The following is a 24,000-nucleotide window of genomic DNA, read 5'->3' as shown; positions in this document are numbered from 1 at the left end:
AAAATGAATAAATATGTTTGTGTCTCCATTGTGGATAACCACAGCTGCCTTCCTTCCCACTGGAAGGGTGAATCAGTGTAAGCCATTCACTACCATCCTCCCCCTCCTGATCCTAAAGGCAACTGAGCCACTATTCAAACTCAGACCACCCTCTGTGTAGTTAACCCTTTTTAAGTCTATGCCACAGAGTTGAATTTATCCTTAAAACTATTGATAGAGTTAAAAAGTTTAGCAACATGTATCTAAAAGGCATTAATGGCACCATTCTCATCTCAATGAAATTTTCCATGCAGCCTTCTTGGACACAGTCATTCAATGTATGTAAAAAGGCTGTATTTGACACCTTACTGTTTACATGCATTTACAATATCTCTGCATAGAGGTGCCCATGAGCAGCATGCTAACATTCCTCCTGTGTTAGTATAGCACATTAGGAAAATTCTGTGAAAGGTTTGTTATAGATCTAATTTAAATTAATTTACATATGTCCCTATTATACATCTTTCTAAATAATCATTTTTTTTAGTTATATCTTATAAAGGTATACAGATTCATAGGTAAATACTAGGCTATCTGCCCTTGTGGGCCATTTTAAGCCTATCCAGTTTCCCTTTCTGTGCTTGAAATAACTTACCCCATTTGCTTATATGTTGGCCTTACCCATTCCATGGTGAATAATTATATATTACCCCTAATGAGAATAAATGGGATCATATTGTAAATAATTTGAGGGGACCATTGCATGGGATAAAGCATTTTAAAGCTGTCTCTGTCCATTAGTAGTACAGGGGGCTATCCTGGGGTAAATCTTCTGTTTTCCCATCTATAAATCTAGGTTGTGTTTGATGTGGACATGGGTGAACTTAATTTTATGTGGATGGGGAGTCTGTTCCACAGCAGCATATCCTCTGCAAGATGTATTTGTTCCTCCAGTCATTCTGTTGACGTTACAGAAGAGCTTTAGATCCCTAGACTTAGTATTTCTGTTGCCATCCATCAGTAATGGTTTGGAGGATGCTTGCATACCATTCACAGGTCACATCTTAGCAGTCTGTAGGATGCTGAGTATAGTGACAGGGATTTGAGTAAGTCCATGTAGAACATGTTGTTTATGCCTTGTATCCTTTTAGTAAAGTATATTTGTGGACAATTTATTTGTTGCATGCATCCGAACAGATACTTGCCAGAAGGAGTTATATTCAATGACTGACCTAATGAGGGGTGAGCAAAGGAGGACAGTGACATCTCTAGATTTGGAAACATTCCCTTTCTTTATAAACTGTGCAATATAGAATGATGTTCTTACAGCAATAGACACATGTTGGTTAAAACCTAGGTCACTGTCCACATAAGTTCCCACATCCCAAACAACTGGGTCAAATCTTGGAGGCTAATTGTCAAATTTGGTACTTCTCTAGGGTAGATGACTTCACAGAGGATATAGGAATGCATTTTTGTCATTTAGTTTCAGTCATGATTTTGAAACCAGTTATTTATTTGAGACAAACCATTCGGCAGGATGGCTAAGTCATCTGAGTCTTCAATGACTGCCCCTAGCTTGCAGTCATCTGCAAACTTAGTCAGCCAGAGCCCTTTGGTATTGGCATTTACTTCAGAAAAGTAAATGCCAAACCAGACAGGCCCCAGGACAAAATCCTGGGTAACTCCACTGGTGATTGGTTTCTTTGTTGAGGTAACTACCCCTATTTTGATTATCTGCATCCCGTCTGTGAGCCAGTTGGCAATCCAAGTGGTGACATAGGTTCATAGGTTTATAGGTATGTACTAGGCTAATGGCTCTGGAGCCTTTACAAGCCTACCCCATAGGATTACCCTGGCATTGTGCCACCCAACCTTAGTTCCCAGTGCCTCTGTCAAGTAAAGCCACTGGAGTAATCCCTGGGGTAAATTTTCTATTTCCCATCCACTCATCAAGTTTTCTCTTGAAGCGGGCCAGTGAGGCACTCCACTTGACATGTATGGGAAGTCTATTCCATAGCATGGGCAGTCTGAGGGTAATGAACCTGTCCCTCCAACTTGTTCTGTTGTTTTTGGTAATGAGGTTGAGGTCTCTGGAGCGTGTAGTGTGGAAGGATTTGGATTTCTTTAGATGTAGCATTTCTAACAGAGCTGGGTCAGACATGGCTTTGTAAGTCAAGCAGAGATTGCCTCTAAGTAGGTGATATGAGACAGAGAATAGTTGGAGTTTTATTGAGTCTGTCCATATAGGACAAATGTTTAAGGCCTAAGATCCTCTTTGTGAGGTATTTGTGTGGCCTCTCCAGTTGTTGTAGGTGTCTAGTGAGGTACATGCCAAATGGGGCATTGTACTCGATGATTGGCCTAATGAGGAAAGAGTAGAGGGAGACAATGACATTTTTCTTCCTGGATGCAAAACCCTTAGTAATGAGATGTGCCACATAGAAGGATTTCTCACCACAGTGGCAATGTGGTGCATAAATAAACATAGGGGATTATTTCCAGTTTGTTTAGCTTTTCTACAATGCCTAAGTAGTGAATTGTATCAAATGTTTTGGCTTGGTTGAGGTATGTGGTATGTAGCATTTTGCCTTCATCCATTACTGTGGTGACCTCTTCAAAAAATCCACCAGGATGAGTAAGGATGATCTTCCTTTGACGAATCAAAACTGCGATGGCTCCAATGTTTGGAGGTTCCCTATGTCCTGAATGATTAATTCTAAGAGATAAGTCTTTCCATAGTTTTGCATACGAGGCTGGTCAGACTTAACAAACTGCAACTGCCTGGTCTGTAGAAGGTCCTGTCTTATGCAGAGGAATGACTATAGCTGTCTTCCATTTGCTTGGTACAAAACCTGTATGGAGATGTAGAATAAACAGTGTTGTTTGAGGCATGGTTAAATTGTGTTTCATGCTGTTTAAGATGCATCCAGGGATATTGTCAGTACTCACTGATGCAATATTTTTAGCATCTGATAATACTTTTAGGGCTGGGTCTTTTGTGATAGCTGGAGGTGAGACAGTTTCAGGTATATCATGAGAGATAGACAGAGTGGAGAAAGGGTGGCAAAGTTAGAGCTAAATTTATCGGCCAGCCTATTTTCTATATCTTCAGCCTCAGTGTAGGTAATTTCATTCACAATCAGCTCAGTACATTACTGTGTTGTGCTTTTGAGATTACCAACATGAATAAGAAAGGCCTTGTGATTGTCTTTGACTTTGGCTTGGGTAGCTATTTTAGCCTCAAACTTGGTTTTGGTTGATTTTATTAAGTGCTTGATTTGTTTGTTTATTTCAGTAACAAGGGGTTTAACATTCAAGGAATTGCTCTTCTTACTTTTGATTAAAATTCTTTCCCTCCCTTTTATTATAAAGTCTGTTGATACTATGGTTCAGCCAGATGGGGTTTGCATTGCACTTGTTTTTATGGGGTACAGCTGACTCTATGTAGCTCTTTGCATGATAGTATAATGTGGTGGTGCACATTACTTCTATTCAGTGGAATTAACATGGTTTGATGGGGATTTGATTTGAAACTTGCCAATGTATCACTCAGGAGTAGAAAGATTGTCTTAAAAGAATTTCTAAATATACCTTGGGTGGAAGGGACGCGGTCGGGCCGCACTGAGGGCAGTCCGGCCCAGTCAACAGTCCCGCCAGGAGCCGGGTGGAAGGGAACTTTAATTTTAGTTTTAATTCAATGGAGAGTGCTTCATGTTCAGACCTAACAAGTGATGAAAATGTGCAAGGAATGGTGCAAGATGCTTGCATATTAGTAAGGACAAGATCCAAGATGCTATTCCCCCTAGTGGGTACTCTGACTAATTGCTCCACAGCATCTGTATTGACATAGTACAGGAATCTATGTGCTTGTGTGTTAGTGGTGATGTAGGTTTCCCAGGATATATTTGAAAAGATATGGAATATATATTAATTATGGCAGATAGATACAGTCCTATGACCAAATGTTTGAAATGAATGAGTACTAGTATTTGTTGTTCTGCATCTTTTCTATGCATTCAGTTCTTTCTTCCATTACAAAATTATATGTATCAGAAATAAAGCTAGCTCAGATGTTGCCCTATACAGATCCCCAAACCAGTGCCCCCACCTTAAAGAATAAAAAAAAACCAGCCTTCTCTAAGAATAATAGAAAAAAAAGAGAGTTAATTTTTATTACTGTAGCAAGCTGCTTACTTAAAACATTGATAATGATATTATATAGCTTTGTCTCTTTCTCTCTCTGTTCTCTCTCTCTCTCTCTATATATATATATATATATATATATATATACACATATATATAGAAGAGATGAAAACGAGTCCCCTTCAAAACATCTAAAACCCATAACATCTAATTTCATAACACTAAGATCAGAACATCTAAAACCCAAAACATCTAAAACCCATAACATTGAATTTCATAACATCTAACAGTACAAATCACATGAAAATAACATCCCTTCCACATATAATGACACCAAACTACCAAACACACATTTTACTACGTTTCTGCAGGGGGGCTTTTTACAGTGGGTTAGAAAATGTACTTTTTCCCACTGTAGTGTGATCTTGGAGTTGGTATATTTAATTTACAGGGGGTGTGGGGGTGGAGCCCCCCACATGGGGGTGCAGAAACATAGAAAAAAGTGTGTTTGGTAGTTTGGTGTCATTATATGTCATTATATGTGGAGGAGATGTTATTTTCATGTGATTTGTACTATTAGATGTTATGAAATTCTATGTTATTGGTTTTAGATGTTTTGGGTTTTAGATGTTCTGGTCTCAGTGTTATGAAATTAGATGTTATGGGTTTTAGATGTTTCATAGTCTACCCAATGAAAACACATACACAATAGAAATACACAGACACACATGCACACACACACACGGTTGTATTTCATTTGGTATACAAGTTTTTGTAAGAATACAAATGGGCGACAGCACAAATGCTTGACTGCTCGTTTGCAAGAATCACATTTGGTTATATTTAAGCATTACATATTATAGTTATGTAGTAGTATACTGGAAAATGAATGTTTGGCTGTAAAGGTGGTCATTTTGAAAATGTGCATGTCTGCTTTATAGCAGGTAGTGTGCGTGTGCAAGTGATTGCTGGATAGGGTTTGGGTTAGGTAAGGGGATTGGTTTAGTGTTGTGCTTGATTGGTGTTATGGGATTTCTGTGTCCTTTTCCTTTGATTAATGGTACTGTTAGGGAATGGTGTTTGGTTCACCATAAAGATGATTCTCTCTTATAGACATCCATGAAGACATTTAATTCAGAATAAGACAAATTCTAATCACTTCAACCACGTTGCCACCTTGGATAAATGAAAAAAGGTTTACACACTTTACAATTTCACTCACTGTATCCGCTTCAGGTAAAATATTACAACTTCCCTCCTGCTTCCAGAAAGCCCTCATAGCAGTCATTGTAATAAATCTAATATTAGAGTTTTTTTTATTTAGAGTTTTCCATATCATTTGACCTGTACCAAAGAATAGCTAATCTCACACCAGGAAAGGACAACATAGAATATCTCTGCACTATCTGCTACCCTATACCTCCTAGCAAAACACTATAGATATTTCTGCAGGTCTGAGTCATTGGACAGCACAAGTCTCATGTCAGAAGTATATGCAATGTGGCTTACTGTACCCTGATATTCCTTTTCAAAAGAATTCAGAAACTTCCCATCACAAACTGTAAGCTTGATACAAAAGTTTATCATCTAACCAGAAGCAGATGTTTCTCCCTTTGGATTGAAAAACATTTGGCTACCTAGCCTGAAATTGCGTACCTGGTAACATGTTTACACTCTTCCTAAATTATTGCTATTACCTGCCTTTTCCATGGCTTCTTAGAAGAATATAAATATATATGTACTGTAAATGAGTTTGGGCACTTATTTTGGTTTATTCTGTAATAAAAGTGTGCTGTTATTCTTTATTGCCTAGAAAATGTGTCAATGTATTCAGCTTATGTCCATTATGTATTCTGTATTAGCTAATGCAGTTGGTCATTGCTGTATTCTGGTAAACAAATATAATAAATACATAAAGTGGCAGCAATTTGTCTTATCAACTATACATAAACATCCTCCATCAATTGTGTGGTCTTCACATGAATTCAGAATTGTTTATCCTAAGACACATCTTCTTAATTATAATTGGTTACTATAAATTAGATAAAGTGGCCTGTTATATTTGAATGTATACTTTTACTGGTCAGTGAAATTATGTGTTTAAATTAATCAGTGTGTAATAGTATTGTTCATATATCAGCTCATTTTTATTTAGTATCATGCCTGAATTTTGAATGTTAGTCTGCATATTAAAAATGGTACAATGCATACATTTTATCAAAGGACAGTGCATTTGCAAGTAGCAGTCACTATAACTGTTCCATATGTATCATGTTTGAATTTCTTGATAAAATATCCTTTTCAAAAAATCCATAATGTTCCACACCACTACACTAGTAATAGTTCACACTAGCACTAAAATCTTTAATGCTCCTTACAAATGTATTCAGCTATAAAACCTTTTAAATATTAAGAAGAGGTAAAGCCTGCCAGGATGTTACATAGGAAACTAAAGACTTAATCAGCAGAACATAATGACAGGCTGAGTCATTCCCCTTCAGTGCACAAGGTTTGCAGAAATGGGGAAATGAGAGCTGCAGGAACAGACCTTACAAAATATCACAATATTCTTGACATTCCTGCATTTGTGACATGTATGGATTCTACACAGATTAAAATTTGTATTAACTTAAAGAGACATTAGAAAATGAGGCCCTTGCTAATTTCAGCCTGTCAGAAGATATTCTTAATATATTTCAAACTTCTTAAAATATGGAGCGAGAGTTCCAGGAAAATCCTAAGACATTACAATTATGTACTTGTGTTCATGATTTCCATTGTGGTAGATACAAGAAAATAATCAGGAGATACACATTTTCACATTTGACTATTCCTTGCCTAAGAAAACCTTAGTATTCCCAGTATTACTATAGATCCTTGTATCTTTTTTGTTTTGTTGGTGTTAGCAAGTATTCAGTTTTTTTGAAAAAAAAAATGCTATTACAAGTTATGTTCCATGCTGCAAAATGCAAGTTAAATGCAGTCAACATTTTAGCAGTTTTGTCACTACAATTGATATTTTTCTATTTTTTTCTTTTTTTTTTTTTTTTTTGCAGAGGACAGAATACAGATCAATGCATTCTGGTTCCATTCAGGTGCATTCCACAATATTAGATTGCAGCTCCTTAGCAGTCTCTCTCTGTTCATTTCTAACTGACAACTTGATCTGATTCTGTCATGGCTCACAGAAACATTATCACTCAACACTTTGTTGCTTTGATGTTTCAAAACATGATGCACATATATATTAGATGTATTTATCCGTCATATTTGATATTTAAGAACCATTGTTTGCACATCCATTGATATCAGTGAACCAAATGACTTCCAGTTAATGGTTTGCATGCATTTCATATATTTTAACTTCATTTGTTTTACTTTTTTTTTATAGTTTTCTTTGTATTTTATCATGCTGTGTAAAAACAACAGAGGAGGCCACTTATATCAAGGTCAAAGAAATGTGCAAATGTCTGTAAATGCTACTCACAGACTTTAAAGCAACATACATACATACTTAAGTAAAATTGCAATCTCTGTGAGAATACAACATATTTCAGATCTGTGGTCATGAAGGCATAGCAAATGAGGTGATTAATGCTCCTGATGTAAACTTGCATGTAGTAGTATTCTTTGGTTTTGTAATGCCTTCACCATTTCCACATAAAAAGGAGTATTCACTCTTTGAAATCCAGTAGGCCTAAAGGGTTCACTTACGTGTCACTGACCTCCAAATTGATGAGGGCTCAAATTGTTAGATTCAACTCTGTAACAACCCTGCTAATGTTGTTTGTCTTTTCGGCTTTTCCCGGTTAGGGGTCGCCACAGCAGAACTCCTGTCCACTAATGATTGGCAGTCGCATTTTATGGTGCCGAGTTGCAAGCCCAACGCCCAACCTTCAGTGAAGGCATGCCCATTCATGCATATCTTTCATGAGGGCCACTCGACCTTGGGGAGGACATGCAGACTCCACACAGAAGGCACTCCAGCCGAGAATCGAACAAGAAAACCTCTTGCTATGAGATAACCCTGGTAATGAAAAATCTAAATGAAGATGCTTGTTTGCAAGCCTCTTGAAACCACTCATGTTGGGCCAATCCTTCCACCTCCATTTAAACTATTTATATCAGCTCCAATAGCAAACAAATATGAAAAAAAGAGAATGTTTGATAAGGCAAAGGGCTCACTGCCTGCAGATACTTACAAGCCCCAGTAGCAGTGTTTTCCAGCTGAAGACAATGATTAGGGAGGTCAGTACTGTAGATTTGATCTCAGTCAGATGGAGCTTACAGCTGTGACTAGATAAGGTGTATGGAAGTCATCCCACTGAGAACCCCAAGTATGTATTAATATGTATGCATTAGCTACAGATGCTAAGTGCATTTCTTGAACATAATTAAACATCAATGTCTGATGCCCTTTCTCTTAGTAGGAGGAATTTTTGACTAACAGCTGTGTGAAAAAAGTTATATTTCTACAAACCTATAATAAGTGGATTATAAGGAAGCCTCTCAGCACACCTTTTTGTAACATTCCAGTGGTTGTTCTAGTTTATCTCCAATTTCATCTTGTTGTGACAGTGCTCTGAGTACAAGTTATTTAAGTATCCTGGTTTCTGCCACCTCCCCAAGTCAAGCTTGTTGATTGGTTATATTAAATTCCCTATTTTTTCTGAATTGTTATAGTTATCCTTGCCCTTATCATCTGAATTTTCTCTTAAAATGGAGAAAAAAAGGCCTATTCACTCATCTACTTAACAAACAGATAAGCCAAGAACATGCAGCAGATGATAGTTTCTCAGCTATCTATGTCTTCTTGCTGGAAATTAAAACATGACATCATAGGCAACAATGTGTCCCATTACATTATTACATTAAAATGGAAATGCAGCCTTTTTCATAACTGTGTTTATTGCAATCTTCATGTGATGAAATGTAGCTGTTTTCACAAGAAAACTGCCACTTCAACTGTGCAGTTTTAGCTAGGTTATGTTTTATGCATTTTTCTGTCAGCATCTGTGTGTGTGTGTGTGTGTGTGTGTGTGTGTGTGTGTGTGTGTGTGTGTGTGTGTGTGTGTGTGTGTGTGTGTGTGTGTGTGTGTGTGTGTGTGTGTGTGTGTGTGTGTGTGTGTGTGTGTGTGTGCTTGTGCATGCAAGCAAGCATGTGCGTGTTTGTGAATGCATGTATTTGCAGACGAGCATGTGTGTGTTTATATGCATGCATGCATGTGCATGTGTGTATGCCTGTATATGCATACATGTGTGTGTTTATATGTATGCATGCATGTGCATGTGTGTGTATGCCTGTATGTGGTCATGCATGTGTCTGTGTGTATTTGTAAGAGAGAGGGAGATGCGATCTATGTACATGTGTATGTATATTAACATGCTGGATGTAAAATAGATGGATATATACAGACAGATAGAAACATACAGACTTGATGAGTTACAGTGCTACTTGAAACAGACAAGGGAAACATCATGAATGCAATACTTACTTACAAGCTTTATTCACTCTTGGAATTTAGGTTACTTACATTGTGCAATTAACAGCACCTACATGCTTCGTTGAGATAATATTTTTTTCATAAAGACATAAATGAGATTTATTTGCTTATTTTAATTATTTTATTTTCTGCTAACCAGATAACATTTCTGACATTTTGCTAACCTTTAAGTCATACTCTCAGTCTAAAATGCATGTATAAATATAATATAGGTGGCAATATATTTGGTCATGGATCTACTTCTGCTTATGCAGATCCCACTTCTTTGAACTTCATAACAACGAGATGAAGATGCCGAAGATGCAGTTTCATGAACACCCAGATCACCATAAAATAACTCCAGAAAATGACTCACTTGTCCAACAACACTTCAACAGCAAACAGAAGCAAATCAAACCCAGCCAAGTGGTGGGTCTTTGACCCTCCCCCACACCCAACAACTAAATATACCAACTGCAAATTGCACTATAGTGTAGGAAAGAGCAAAGTTCACCATGTTGGCCAAGTGGTTCCATATCTAATAATGATGCCACAAAATAAACAAAGAATTATTGTCTTTAAGAATTGACTTAGTTATTTGTGCCATTGCAAGATTACCTAACATGTGTTAGAATGGAATGTGATGGAAGGTAGTCCCAAGTTTCATCAGGGATATCCTAAACCTTTATCTCTAGGGTTTTCACATACTTGTTGAAACCTTCATGGCCCCCATTCTACCCTTTTTTCAGGCAAATTTGTTCTGTTTTGGCTGCCAGCCTATTAATTCCAAATTTGAAGGTTAAAAATATCAATGTAGCACTGCACAACCCTAGGAGTTCAGTAAGAAAATACTCTCCATCGATGTCATCCTGATTATAGAAAATGTGGGCATCTGTGTTGACTTTGAAACCTAGTTCCATTGTATTAACTGTACCCACTCCTTACTGTGATTTACTGCTGATCTCTCATTTATTCTCATCAGTAAAGGTAGCAGTAGTGTTGATGGTGGTGTGTCTTTTTTTATCCAAAATGCCATCACTTAGCAAATACCTATAGACTAATGGTGATCCTGCACTCCTTTGCATCCAAGTATATGTAATAAGTTTACATGTCACATTATCGACAGCTACAGAGCTCTGCCAATGACACATGCAAATCATGCAGCATTGTTTCATAACTTATAGCCTCTCTCTCTCTCTGCTGACCCAAGCACCATCATGCTAGAGTCTTTAACTACCTATCCTTTAACATGCACATCTATATCTCAACAAAAATATGGACAGTGTTTCTTTTTTTCCATCCACATGAACTACCTTGACATGACAAAATACTTGCTTTCACTTGTGCTTGATACGGTTCACCATTATCCAAAAGAAAACTTATAGTGAAGCAATAACAGCAAAATGTATGTGGCTGTCAAAATAAAGCAAACAAATATTTATTTCTGAAGTAGACATTGCAGAATAATATGAAACTCTTCAAACAAAATCAAACACTAGGTTGTTGATCTATGTATCGAATCTTTAGTTTGACAGCAGAACAGCTGGTGCATGTTGTAACACTATATGCAGTCCAAAACAATAAGTTGAACTCTACTGTGATCTCTGAAGCAGAAAACAACTGCTTTGACAAACAGAATTGGCTACTTATAGTATTGTTACTTTGTTTTGATGTCACCACCGGAAGTAAAATGCAGAAAGTGCTGTGTTGGAGGTAAATCTGCTTAATAAGTAATGGTAGCTGCTACTGCTGCATGCAGCTCAACATGACGTACCAATGGCACACAAGACACTTTTAACTGGTAATGAGTACATTACAGCTAATGATACATGTGTGCTCTTCTGAGCCCCCTTAGGGAAGATATGTATGCAAAAACATAGCTTGAGTATTGCAGAAGACACATATCATGGGACAACTTTGTGTGTACTCACTTTGTAAAACATGATAATTACAGGATATCATAAGGCTCATTATTAATAACTATAAGGGTGACATATCTGACGATTCGTGTGCTATTCTTCTTCTTATTATTATTAGTATTATTAATTATATAAACTTGGCAAGCAGAAAAAGCATACTCTGTAGTCATAACAACAGAAACATAAAAGGCAGAAAAAAATGTTTTGTAATCATTGTCACAGAATCATAAATCCTATAGTACAACATTGGCTACAACAGTCTGACCTAATGCCATGATCATTTTACTTTATAAAATATATGAACCGTCTATTCTCATGTTTCAAATCCATACACTTAACAGTGTTGGGTTTGTATTACTATAGACATATATAGGGTACACTTTTTATATTTAGTTATGAAAAAAGCATGACAGCTTTTATATACTCAGGGAACACTCACATATGTCTGCAGACATCATACAAGACTTATATGAAGAGTATCTCTTATCTCATAGTATCAGATGTTTGAGTCTGGAACAGAGTCATGTATTTAGATAGCCCAGGATTGTAGCATACAGGTGTAAAGTCCTCATTATATCCCAGACGTCCCAAGGCACTGATAGAGTCAGATAGGTGGAAATAGGAGTGAATAGCAAATAGTGAATATTGTCAGTACAGCCATACTGATAGGAAAGAAGTGGCAATGTCTCACCACTTGGGGAGACACCTAGATGGCGCACTAGGTATTGCATCCATTAGGTCCAAAATTGTTAAATCTGCATTATCACTTGGCAAAGATACAAGCTAAATGTACTATACCAGTAGTAATGAAGGCACCATTAGACTATCCTTTAGCCTGTGGATGTGTGTGTGTGTGTGTGTGTGTGTGTGTGTGTGTGTGTGTGTGTGTGTGTGTGTGTGTGTGTGTGTGTACATGTGTATGCATGTGTGTGTGTGTGTGTGTGTGTGTGTGTGTGTGTGTGTGTGTGTGTGTGTGCGCGTACATGTGTATTCATGTGTGTGTATATGTGTGTGTGTGTGTGTGTGTGTGTGTGTGTGTGTGTGTGTGTGTGTGTGTGTGTGTGAGTGCAAGTGAATGTGCAAGTGAGCATGTGTGTGTCTGTGTATGTGTGTGTGTGTGTTTATCTTTGGTCTGACTATAAATACTGAACAGTAGGATGAAATGACAAAGCTGCTCACTGGAAGGGTATATGCTAGTTACTCATGTAAGTTTTTCTGGAATGGTCATAAGCTTACTACTGATTGCTTGTGAGGTTACCATCCAAAACTTAGCTGGACTATGAACACAGCAGCAGCAACTTAGCATAAATTATTAACAGTGATCTCACTGACCTCCTCACAGTTATCTGCTAATAATATTAAATGCATTAATGTCTTGTGAGAAAAATAACAGTTCCATGCATATTTTATTTTCTTTCATATAGAAAACTGCTACTTAAAGACTACAGTTGTTATGCAAAGTACTGCTGTACTGTACCAGAATTAGTCTTGTAACTTTTCTGCAGAGGCGGCTCGTGCTATTGGGCTGCAGGACTGCAGCCCCCCCCCCCCCAGCTTCAAACAAAGGAAAAAATAACATATAAAAAGAAAATACAAAAATAAAAACATGAGTCACAGAACATCGCACATGCACGCGATTTCCAGACTCCTGGTGAACCAAGCTAGAGCATGCGCACAGAATCCAGACTGTTGTCTCACCAGCAATCTGGATTAGGAAGAAAGCATGCAGAAGCACTATCCCAGAAGTCTATGCAGTTACAACTGCATAGACTTGAAGGGGGATCGGACTATAATGTCTGCAGGCTGGGTAGCACCCAGTTTGCTCTGCTCTTGCGGGAAGGACGTGCGCTCATCGTTATGGGCTAGATGGAAGGACATGCTTGGATGTGTCATTGCGGGCTGTGGATGGATCTTACAACTTGAGGAAGGACATGCTTGGATGCATTGTTGCAGGCTGTGGATGGATGTTACAACTTGATTGTACGGAATTTGACGTAAAGAATACAAAGGGAGCGTGTGTGTGTGTGTGTGTGTGTGTGTGTGTGTGTGTGTGTGTGTGTGTGTGTGTGTGTGTGTGTGTGTGTCTATGTGAAATGCCACAAGTGCTATATGATGGTGTGTAGAAAACAGGCTTGAACCCTGCACCTTGGGCCCAGGTGGCAAAAGCCTGAATTCCCTACCCACCACCATTTGCAAAATATTTGCAGATTTTTTCCTCATACTTATTCTGTTCTGTTCCTCATAAAATCTGTGGTTTCTGCCATTTTGTTTCCTTACAAAGTCAGTAGTGCAGTGGTGGCATTATTGCCTGATATCTACATGTTCTCTGGTTTGATTCTTGGCTGGGTGCCTTCTGTGTGGAGTCTGCATGTCTTCCCTGTGTTTGTGTGGGTTTGCTCTGGTGTCCTCCCATCTTACAAAGACATGTGTCTGGAGTGTTTCTTCCTGGGCCTCTGCTGAAAATTGGCTTTTGTTCCAAGTCAGACTTTCCTGGGTAACAAATGTTAAATAAAAATGACAAGTATTTGAATTTCAGACTTCATATTTTTCAGAAAGTACATGGTAACACAAAACCTTTTATTCTAGCAAGTATCTAAGTTTATAAGATGGATATTTGAAATGTGTTCCTGTTTTTGGGACTGTATTCCCCCATTATTGGCTTCATCCAGGTTTTTTGTGCTAAGGTTGAAAGCTATGGTAAGAACTGAATTCACTGAATATGATCGGGGGCTGTATTCCCCATTACTGGCTTTGTCCAGGTGTTTTTTGCTAAGAGGTTGAGAGCTATGGTGAGAACTGAACTCACTGAATATGTTTGAGGGCTGTATTCCTCCATTATTGGCTTTGTTCAAGTGTTTTGTGCTAAGAGGTAGACAGCTATGGTGAGAACTGAATTCACTAAATGGTAGCCATTTAAGTTTCAGTCTTCCTCTCATTCCCAAAGCAGCTGATTTGACATAGTGGTATGTTGCTCTGACTGTTTTGCACAGGGTCCTGAGTTCAAGTTTTGACAGTGAAATGTATAGTGATAACACAGCATTTTATTCTAGCAAGTTTCCAACATTATACAAGCAATGTTTAAAATGTGTCCCTGGTTTTTGGACTTTTGCCCCCCCCCCAATACATTTTGACTTTTTCCAGATTTCTTGTGCTGCAAAGTTCAGAGATACAGCTGAGTGAGTAGATTTTACAAGGAGCTGAGAGCTGCAGGCGAGCAAAAGTTTAGTGCTGCTTATGCAGAGTCTGCTTGCATTGTTAATAGCTCAACAGGTAGTGTACTTGCTTTTGATACAGAACGCTCTGGGTTCTACTCCCACAGTAAATATATGCATTGCTGATACTGTACTGTGTTGCAAAGGGGGTGGATGCTGCATTCCTTTTTGGTGAAGATACCTAGTAACTATGAAACTGTTATAATTTTTACCATCCATTCCCTATTGCAACATTACTAGATTATCATTTTTTTAGTGTAACATAGGCAATTTATTCTTCAAGGGCAGCAGGCACTTTATTTGTTGATGAAACAATGAAATATAAAGTTGTTTGCTAGCAGCGACCTCTTCATTAGTTACAGATCTATTTAATGTAGAATTATTTAGATGACTTACTTTTTCAGAGATTGCACATATTTACTGATACTGGTGAATTGTAGAAGTTTGAGTAGAGTTTTATGAAGGAAATGTTCTGAATTGGGCAGTTTTGTCATTATTGGTGCATGCATTTTGTTTCATTGTTTACTGGAAAAATGTTCAAAACAATAAATTTAAAACACCCTCTAAAACTGCACTGTATTGTACAAGGGATATAATTTAATACAATCAGGAAGGTGTATGAAAGAGCATGTGTATGTTTCATGTGCAAGGGGCCTGTAATTTGAAAACAGCCCAGACCCAAAGTTAATCTCTATCTGCCACTGGCAAAATGTATTTTCTTTGGATGTGGGTTTCAATGCTGTTTTAATGAATGTCAGTTTCAAGGGCAGAGAAGTTTTAATGCTAAGTCTGTTTTCATTGTGAGACTGCATTGCTTATTTAGCAGATATTTATTAGTGTTTATGCTGTAAAATGCAAAATAAAACTTTCAAACTAAGTCCAAATCATCGCAGAAGTAAAGCAGTATGCACATTAGTGTTTATGGTAAGTGGGGTGACATAGCCAAGTAATGGTTCATTGGAATGGCTGCAGGGGGAGGCTCCATTTGACCATGATTTTGTGAGGGTGGAAGGGCAGCAAACTCAAAGACAGCCCCATGCCTGAACTATATCTCTCAGCTATCCAGATTTTTTGCAGAATGAATAGATTTTTGCTTCTTATTTTTGGTTTGTTCCTCATACAATTTGTGGTTTTCTGGCAAATCATTTAAGAATTAAGTCACTAAATAATGGCAGATACTGAGTTTCAGACTTCATAACCTTCAGAAAAATGCATGCTAAAGCAAGACCTGTTATTCTAGCAACTGTCTCAGTTTATACAAGAGCAATTTTTAGTACTGTTTATATGTTCCCACAATATAATTGGCCTTGTCCAGATTTCCTACATTAACAGGTTGAGAGATACATGCAAATAAATTGCTTTATAGAATAGGCATATCCAAACCTCTCAACTGCCCCCGATTTTGGCTCAAAATGTTGCTCTTTCCCTAATAATCCCTCCGCAAAATGGCAATTCTGGAAGAAAATGGGGAGGGTTTACAATTATTAAATAACTGTAATAATCAGAGTTATAGGTTACTTTTATTTCCGAAATTCATGTAGATTCTTTTATTTTGTCAGCTGCTCAAGTTAGCAGTTCTAATATTAAAAAAGTGTCCCTTCTTTGACAGGTTCCCAGCTGTACTGTGTGACTATTTTATATTTTTGCATCACATTTTTGTTCCGTTTTTCATAAAATTGTGTTTTTTTGGCAAATTAGTGGCAAGTCATTAAAGACTGAAGTTAGAAAATAATGGACATTTCAGTTTCAGATTTTATACCCTTCAGAAAAGTCATACTAATGCAAGATCTACTAGTCTATTATCTATCTATAAGTTTATAGGAGCAATATTTAAAAACTATCCTTATTTTTGGGTCTTTGTTCTACTTCTATGTATGGCTTTGTCCAGAATTCTTGCTCTGAGGTTGAGAGGTATGACAAATGTGTCAGGGCCATCATAGCCAGACAGAGACATTTCAAATTGTGGCATACTTGTTGCACCCCACTCCCTTATGTAGTGACTCTGGATATGTCCAAGCAAGACAAGGAGCAGTTATGCAGTGTAAATGTGTAGAGTATCCCCCCATCCAAGCTAGACACAAGTACTACAGTGGCTTTTCATCTGTCCTTGATTTTGCAGAATGTTCTGGTTTCTGTCATATTTTTATACTTTTGATTTATGCTTATTATTATTCAGAAAGTGCCTGTTGCTCCGTGTTTAAGTAGAAATGCTTTAATCCAAGCTAGACACAAGTACTACAGTGGCTTTTCATCTGTCCTTGATTTTGCAGAATGTTCTGGTTTCTGTCATATTTTTATACTTATGATTTATGCTTATTATTATTCAGAAAGTGCTTGTTGCTCTGTGTTTAAGTAGAAATGCTTTAATGACCATCAGGTAAGCCTTTCTGAGATTGTAAGATGATAGTAAGCTTTAATAAGCATACTGTTAAAGAATTGCCAACATTGAAAGCCTTTCTGTTGTTGCCATGCAGAGAATACTTAAATAACTAGATAATGTATAAGCCTTGGGTATTGAAATTCATATGACAATATTTGTAATAAAGGACAGGATTACATTATTTTAAGAAGCTCATTACATTTGTTGGTGACTTGCAGCCATCTATGCAGGCTTTAACTGCAAACTAAACAGAATGCCAATCTATCGTGTGTGGTCCATAACCTGTGCAGTAATCTTTTAAGCAGTGTATATTGAGCTTGTTTCTTGTTTGCTTTTTATTTTTTACTTTGATCACATTTTCCCCATGAAACAAGTAGATAGTTGTTGTCAGGTAGCATGTCTTTTTTGGATAAGAAAAAAATTTACAAGTGGGGGTGTGACAGAGATTGCTACTTTCAGCATGTTACTTGGTACTTTACTAAAGCTGAATATAAATTATAATTAGAGCTGCAGTGCAAGGAGAAGTGGTTTGAGTTGAGTGCTGCTTGTTTTTCTTATACTCGATTTTGACTGGTATTCCAGTAATGTATTTAAAAAGTAATTTATTTTTTCATGCCTCACAACCTTTTTTGTTTCCATCTAGATATTAAGTAAGCTGTCATGTAAATATCTCAGGAGAATGCAATGAAGTTCTAGTAGAAATGCCACGATCCAGTTGATTAAAATATTTTATTTAAACACAGTTATTATTGGTTAAGCGCTTTCATCTACAATACGGTAGACTTCCTCAGAACACTAATATCCTGTCCCAAAAGCATATAAATACACTAAAAAAGCCTGCCAAAATTAATCACATAATTGTATAACAAGGACTTAAAGTCATAGTAACTTCACAAAACATTTTTCACACTATACATAAAATGAATAAACAAACTCATTATACAATTACTAGTGAAAAAATATAGAAAGTGCTACACCTAACTAAACATTAAAATACTAATGACAATGCTGTCTGCCTGATAAAAACAATAAAAATCTATACTTCTCTTATTGTATATGTATATATAAAATTGATAAATAAATAGAATTAAATCCTATATGAGTAGACATATAAAAAGGGTCAAACTATTCAAAAACAGCATATAGGAATAATACATTTAAAAATGAATATAATAAAAATGAGACCAAGTGTTGTCAAGGGAGAAATTCTTTTATACTGCATTATTTAATTTCTTATAAGTGGTTTAGTAGCTATATAATCATTTAAGCCTGGGGGTGTGGCTGCATTTAACCTGATTTGCCATCTAATTTCCCTTTCTGCCACCATTGCTTTTATATTACCTCCCCTGGGATTCTGTTTTACCACTTCCAAGATACCAAATCGAAAAGACTCACAGCTGGAACTACTGCTTAAATGCCTATATAATGCATTATTTGTATCTTTTTTCCTGATGCAATATGTGTGATCATATATTCTATCTTTGAGCTTCCTGTCCGTTTTACCCACATAATAGCATTGACAGGAAGAACATATTGCTAGGTATATTAAGTGCTGTGACTGACAGTTGCCCCTACTAAAAGTAATGTTACTTCTTATAATATTATGGAGCACCATACTCTCCTTCTCAATAATATTAGGGCATTGATTGCAATGTCCACATTTTGTGGTAACGCCCCTTCTTTGATGTGAATATTTATTGAATATATTGGATCTTATTTCAATAATTCGCTTAAGATTTTTATCTGTTTTGTATACATAGGATGGTCTTGCCCCTAATTTATCATTGATATTCTCATCACTTGTAACTATATTCCAGTTATTATCAATAATATGTTTGATCTCCTTAGCTTGCTTGCCAAACTTTAATATACATGCCCTCTGAAAATTTTTTCCTTCTTGTCCACAGCTATCAGTTCTAGTATTTATGGACACCTGCTTTGGTGATGGTCCTATACCTAGGACCGGTGTATATTTCCTACCCCATTCTTTAATGATGTACATAGTTACATCCTTTACTAGATACTCTGGATAACCTCTTTCCAAGAATAATTTGCCAATATATGCCATCTCTTTAAGGAAATCATCCATATCTGTTGTCATCCTGGCCACTCTAATGGATTGGCCCTTGATGATACTTTTTTTCTGAGAGTATGGATGATTGCTGGAATACTGGAGGTAACTGTTGCAAAAGGTTTCTTTTCTGTATATTCTTGACTGAAATTTGGTACCATCAGAAGATATATATGTATCCAAATAATTAATGCCTGTATTTTTAATATTGTGAGTAAACTTTAAATATGTTGTAGTATTATTAATATAATGGATGAACCGAGTGAGTTCTTCCATTTTACCCTTCCATAATATAAATAAATCATCCAAATAATGGGTGTATAATACCATATACTCCTTCCAGGGTGAATTCAACACAAACTCTTTCTCCCAATCTAACAATACAAGATTGGCGTATATGGGGGCACAAGCTGCCCCCATTGCTACTCCATTATTTTGCTTGTAGTATTCTCCCTCGAAGTATATGAAATTATAATCAAGCACAATATTAATAAACTCTGAAATTAAATCTATCTTATCTTGTCCTATCTCGCTATATGTACTAACACTATTCATAAACCTATTTATACCATCACCTTTGGGTATGCATGAAAACAGGTCCTTTATATCAATGGTCATGAATAACAATTGCGAATCCCAGATGTCTTGCGTGAATTTCCCTAGACATTCCCAAGAGTCTTTGATAATATGCGGGATATTCTTATATATATTTTTCAACCACTGATCAATGACCTTCCCAAAAGGAAATGTTTTACTATAAGTTCCAGAAATAATAGGTCTGAATGGAGGATTATTAATATTTTTATGTACCTTAGGTATACCATTGATGGTGGCAAGTAAGGGGTATTGTACTTTTAGAAAATCATATAATACCTGGTCTATTCTCTCGTCCAAAAGATATTCTTCTAAATATAAGTCAATACATCGATGCACAATATTGACTTGATTTAATGATGATATTTCATACTGTTCTGTGTTATTCAAAATTTCAAATATCTTCTCATTATATCTGCCTATATCAAAAAGCACCACTCCACCCCCCTTATCAGGAACCAATACTTTAACATAAGCTGTCATGTAGCTAATACATTGAAATATTTTTTTTCTTCTACACTTTATTTTGTCTTGATTGGACTCTCATAATGATGGTTTGGCACCCGGAGCAGCATATTTAATTAAAGTTACAGTTTTTGTGGTTTTGAGCATAGCCCTTCCCCTTTCTAGTTGGTCACACCCACTCACATTGGCCCCACCCATTCAGCTGTCTCCTATACCCTCCCCTTGATTGGAAGTCACCAGCCGCCACTGCTTTTGTGATTGTACTTATCACTAATTACATTGTACTTATCACTAATTACAGCCTTAACTTTAGATTATTGATTACTCTGCCTCATAAGCTTTTGTAACTTAAAACAGTCCAGTTATAAACTTATGAATTTATTCGCAACTTTTATCCTCTTAAGTATTGCCAATGGCAATGGCTGCTGCCCTTGACTTTGAACTGCTAAAGATTAAATCCTCATTCTTTTTATTTCATTATATGATTACTGCTCTCCATCTCCACAGGTACTCTGCTTCTGTGTCTCCGGTCACTACACATCATCCTTTCCAGCCTTATCCTACTGCACTCACTTCCTGACTCACTCATTCAGTCATACTCCCATAAGAACTTCCGCATCTTTGTAATGACCCAACATATTTTTCACATCCTTCTAATTTTCCTTCTATCTCTTTCCAGTTCACTTTATGTCTGTCTCATATAGCTCTAACATTTAGCTTGCTCACCTGTCTTCCTTATCAGCATATGCTGCTTCACTATTATAACTGCTTTACCCTTTCTTTCTCAGTCCTAATGGTCTATTGTGCTATAATTAACTTTTACACTTTGTATTTACTTCTCCTTTTACTCATTCCATATCTTACCTGAAAATTTGCAGTCCAAATTCTAGTCTTGTCTTATTACACTTGAACTGGTAAGTGAATTTAAGGCCTTACCCACCCATTTTCCACAGTGATTTATTGCAATTACCTCTCTCGTAGTGGTTTTTACATTGAGCCACTTCTCTTAGTCTGTCTCCCATTTTGAAATCACTACCTTCTGTTTCTAGTCTTGCATCACATGCATTGTTTTCATCTCTGTGCCAGGCAGAGGCCTACATATCCCAACACAGCAAGGGAATCAGTACAGTCAGCTCTGTACCTGTCCATCATTAATACTGCAAAGATATCCACTGCATGTACTTGGTTGTCCGCAGAAAAAAATAAATCAGATAGTTTTTTCTTAAGAAACAAACACCCTGATTAGCTAATCAATTTTGCATTATCTTTACTCACCACATTGGCAGTATTATATAAATAATGACCACAGCGTTTACTATATTGACTGGAAATGCATAAGCTGTACACACAGTGGCTTGTACATTTCAGCATGAAACTGGGTACCTGGAGTACATAGTAAGCTCTGAACATTTCTATTTCTGCAGAAAGGAAGTTTGTGCTAATATATAATGCATCAAAATAAGTATTTATGCAGAAGACAAGACCACCCACAGCCAAATGTGGGTGTGCGTGGGCTTCCCACTTCCTCTTTATTTACATATTCTACTCTGTGGTTGCTCCTTCTCAAAGAAAGAGAGAGATTATTCTCTGATCACAAAGAGAATACTCACCTTCTACTTCAGTGGCAACATCAGTGCAGTACAAACATTAATACGTAGAGAACATTGCTAAACAAGGCATCTTTAGTAAGTAACACTTCAAGCTAATAAGCAAGACAAGGTAAACCAGAACCTCCATTCCCATCCTGGCCACATCAGCCCTATGGCTGCTTCAACACTTTTCTCTTCAATCTGATATCTTATTTAGAACTGATAACACATGGCTCTGCTCTAATCTCAGATTTCAGGTTTGAGGATATGCTATAGATCTGCTAGATACACAACCATGTGAGAAAATGTTCTTCTAAAACTGTGCTCCTCTCTGTGTTTCTACTTCAAAGCGTGTGCCATGTCTATTAATACGCAGAAGTTTAAATGTAGTTCAGCATAACCTATACAGAGCATTTCCACTTGAGAATCCTTCGAAAAGAATGGCTTTCTGCTTATTTTCTCTCTTTTTGGCCTTCTATCTATGAGGCATATGCAGTAGTTCAGGGCCATCACTGCATAATAATTAAAAATGAGGAACATATCTATCAGTCTAATTTCTTTATCTCAGTGTCAGGAGCTTTGTTCATAACATAAGAAAATTTCAAACATGGACAGAAATGTAAAAAGCATATAAATGTCTTTCAGATTGCTAAAGTCTGTCTAAGATTACTTTGAGAGTTCATGTGAAATATACAAATTTATTTAGAAATGAATGAACTTAACAATGTTCAGAAACTGCTACTGTTGTAAGTATCAATGTAAAGAATGTTTCTTCACAAAATAATCCCCTTAAACTAAGGATAAAGTTACCATGTCTGCTAATTTATGCACAGTTAAAGTTAAGCATGTGCATTTATGATATAACTATATTCCATCTAGGGAAACTGGCACTATGTTCAACAAATAAATTGCGATTATCATCAGTCTCCCTTTTTTCTATTTTCTACAATGGATCGGGTGTCATGTTAACTCTCTCCATCTCTCTCTCAATTCTATGCCTCTCTCCGGGTCTATATTAGATGAACGAAAATTTATCTTAGGGAATGCTCACATGAGCATAAATCTAGGAACTCGAAACTGCAATTGTGGGGGGCTGTGCCCCACACACCCCCCACTAAATATGTATTCCAACTCTGAGATCGCACTACAGTGAGGAAAGAGCAAATATTCCCATCTTCACTGTACCGTGATCTCACAATTGTGGTTTTGAGTTCCGCAATTTTCGCTCATGTGAGCGTTCGCTAAGATAAACTTTCATTCATCTAATATGGACCCCCCCTCTCTCCCACCTTCTTCAATAGTCAGGCCTGACTGTTGCAGGTCTTCTCTCACACAATCCATCCAGCTCTTTGCTGGATGCTATCATTTCCTCTTGTCTTCCTTCTGCCTGTTCCAAATCTTCTTCACTGGATTGTCTTCTGCTTTTGGGCACATGTGCCCTAATCAAAGTAATCTGTTCTGTTTGACCTTTTCTGCAGTTAGAGCGACTCTTTGGCTTCTGATCTGATGCACTCATTTCTTCACGTGTTCCACAGTGTGGATTGCACAACCCATCTTGGGCACTTCTCCTCCACCACCGCTAGTTTCCTTAACTACTCTACCTTTACTGCTCTGGTTTCTGTACAGTGCAGTAGTACTGGTCATAGCACTGTTTTCTTCACCTTACTTTTCAGCTTCATTGGCATTCTTCTGTCATATAGAACCACTGCCACTCTGTGCCAATTGACTTCAGCCTCTTTCACTCTAGCTTTGACCTCCTCATTCAGACTGCTCTCCTCCTCAATCATCTATCCCAGGCACTTGAAGCTGTTGACCTGTTCAACTATTTTCCCTTCTATATCAATTTTCATTTTTTTTTCTAATTTGTCCAATTTGCTGCTATTACAACTGTGTCATCTGTACTCTGTTTCATCCTGGGCACCTTCAGTTTTGCATTACATTCCCCTAACCTTTGGTGAAGTTTTCAACAAATAAATAAGTAAATGAATAAATGAAAGGTAAGTAAATAAAAAGCACACTGTTTCTATATTCATAACTTTATTGCCAAAAATCAATGTAATATTATCTAATATCATAACATGTACCGCCACACAATTTCCTTAGTCTAAATCTCCATACTTCAAAATACTTTATCCAATAATCTCAGATAGGAACAAAAACTC

Source organism: Protopterus annectens, chromosome 6.part0, assembly GCF_019279795.1.
Source record: "Protopterus annectens isolate FY-2018-M chromosome 6.part0, PAN1.0, whole genome shotgun sequence".
Lineage (NCBI taxonomy): Eukaryota > Metazoa > Chordata > Ceratodontiformes > Protopteridae > Protopterus > Protopterus annectens.
Note: the sequence above shows the minus strand (reverse complement) of the source record.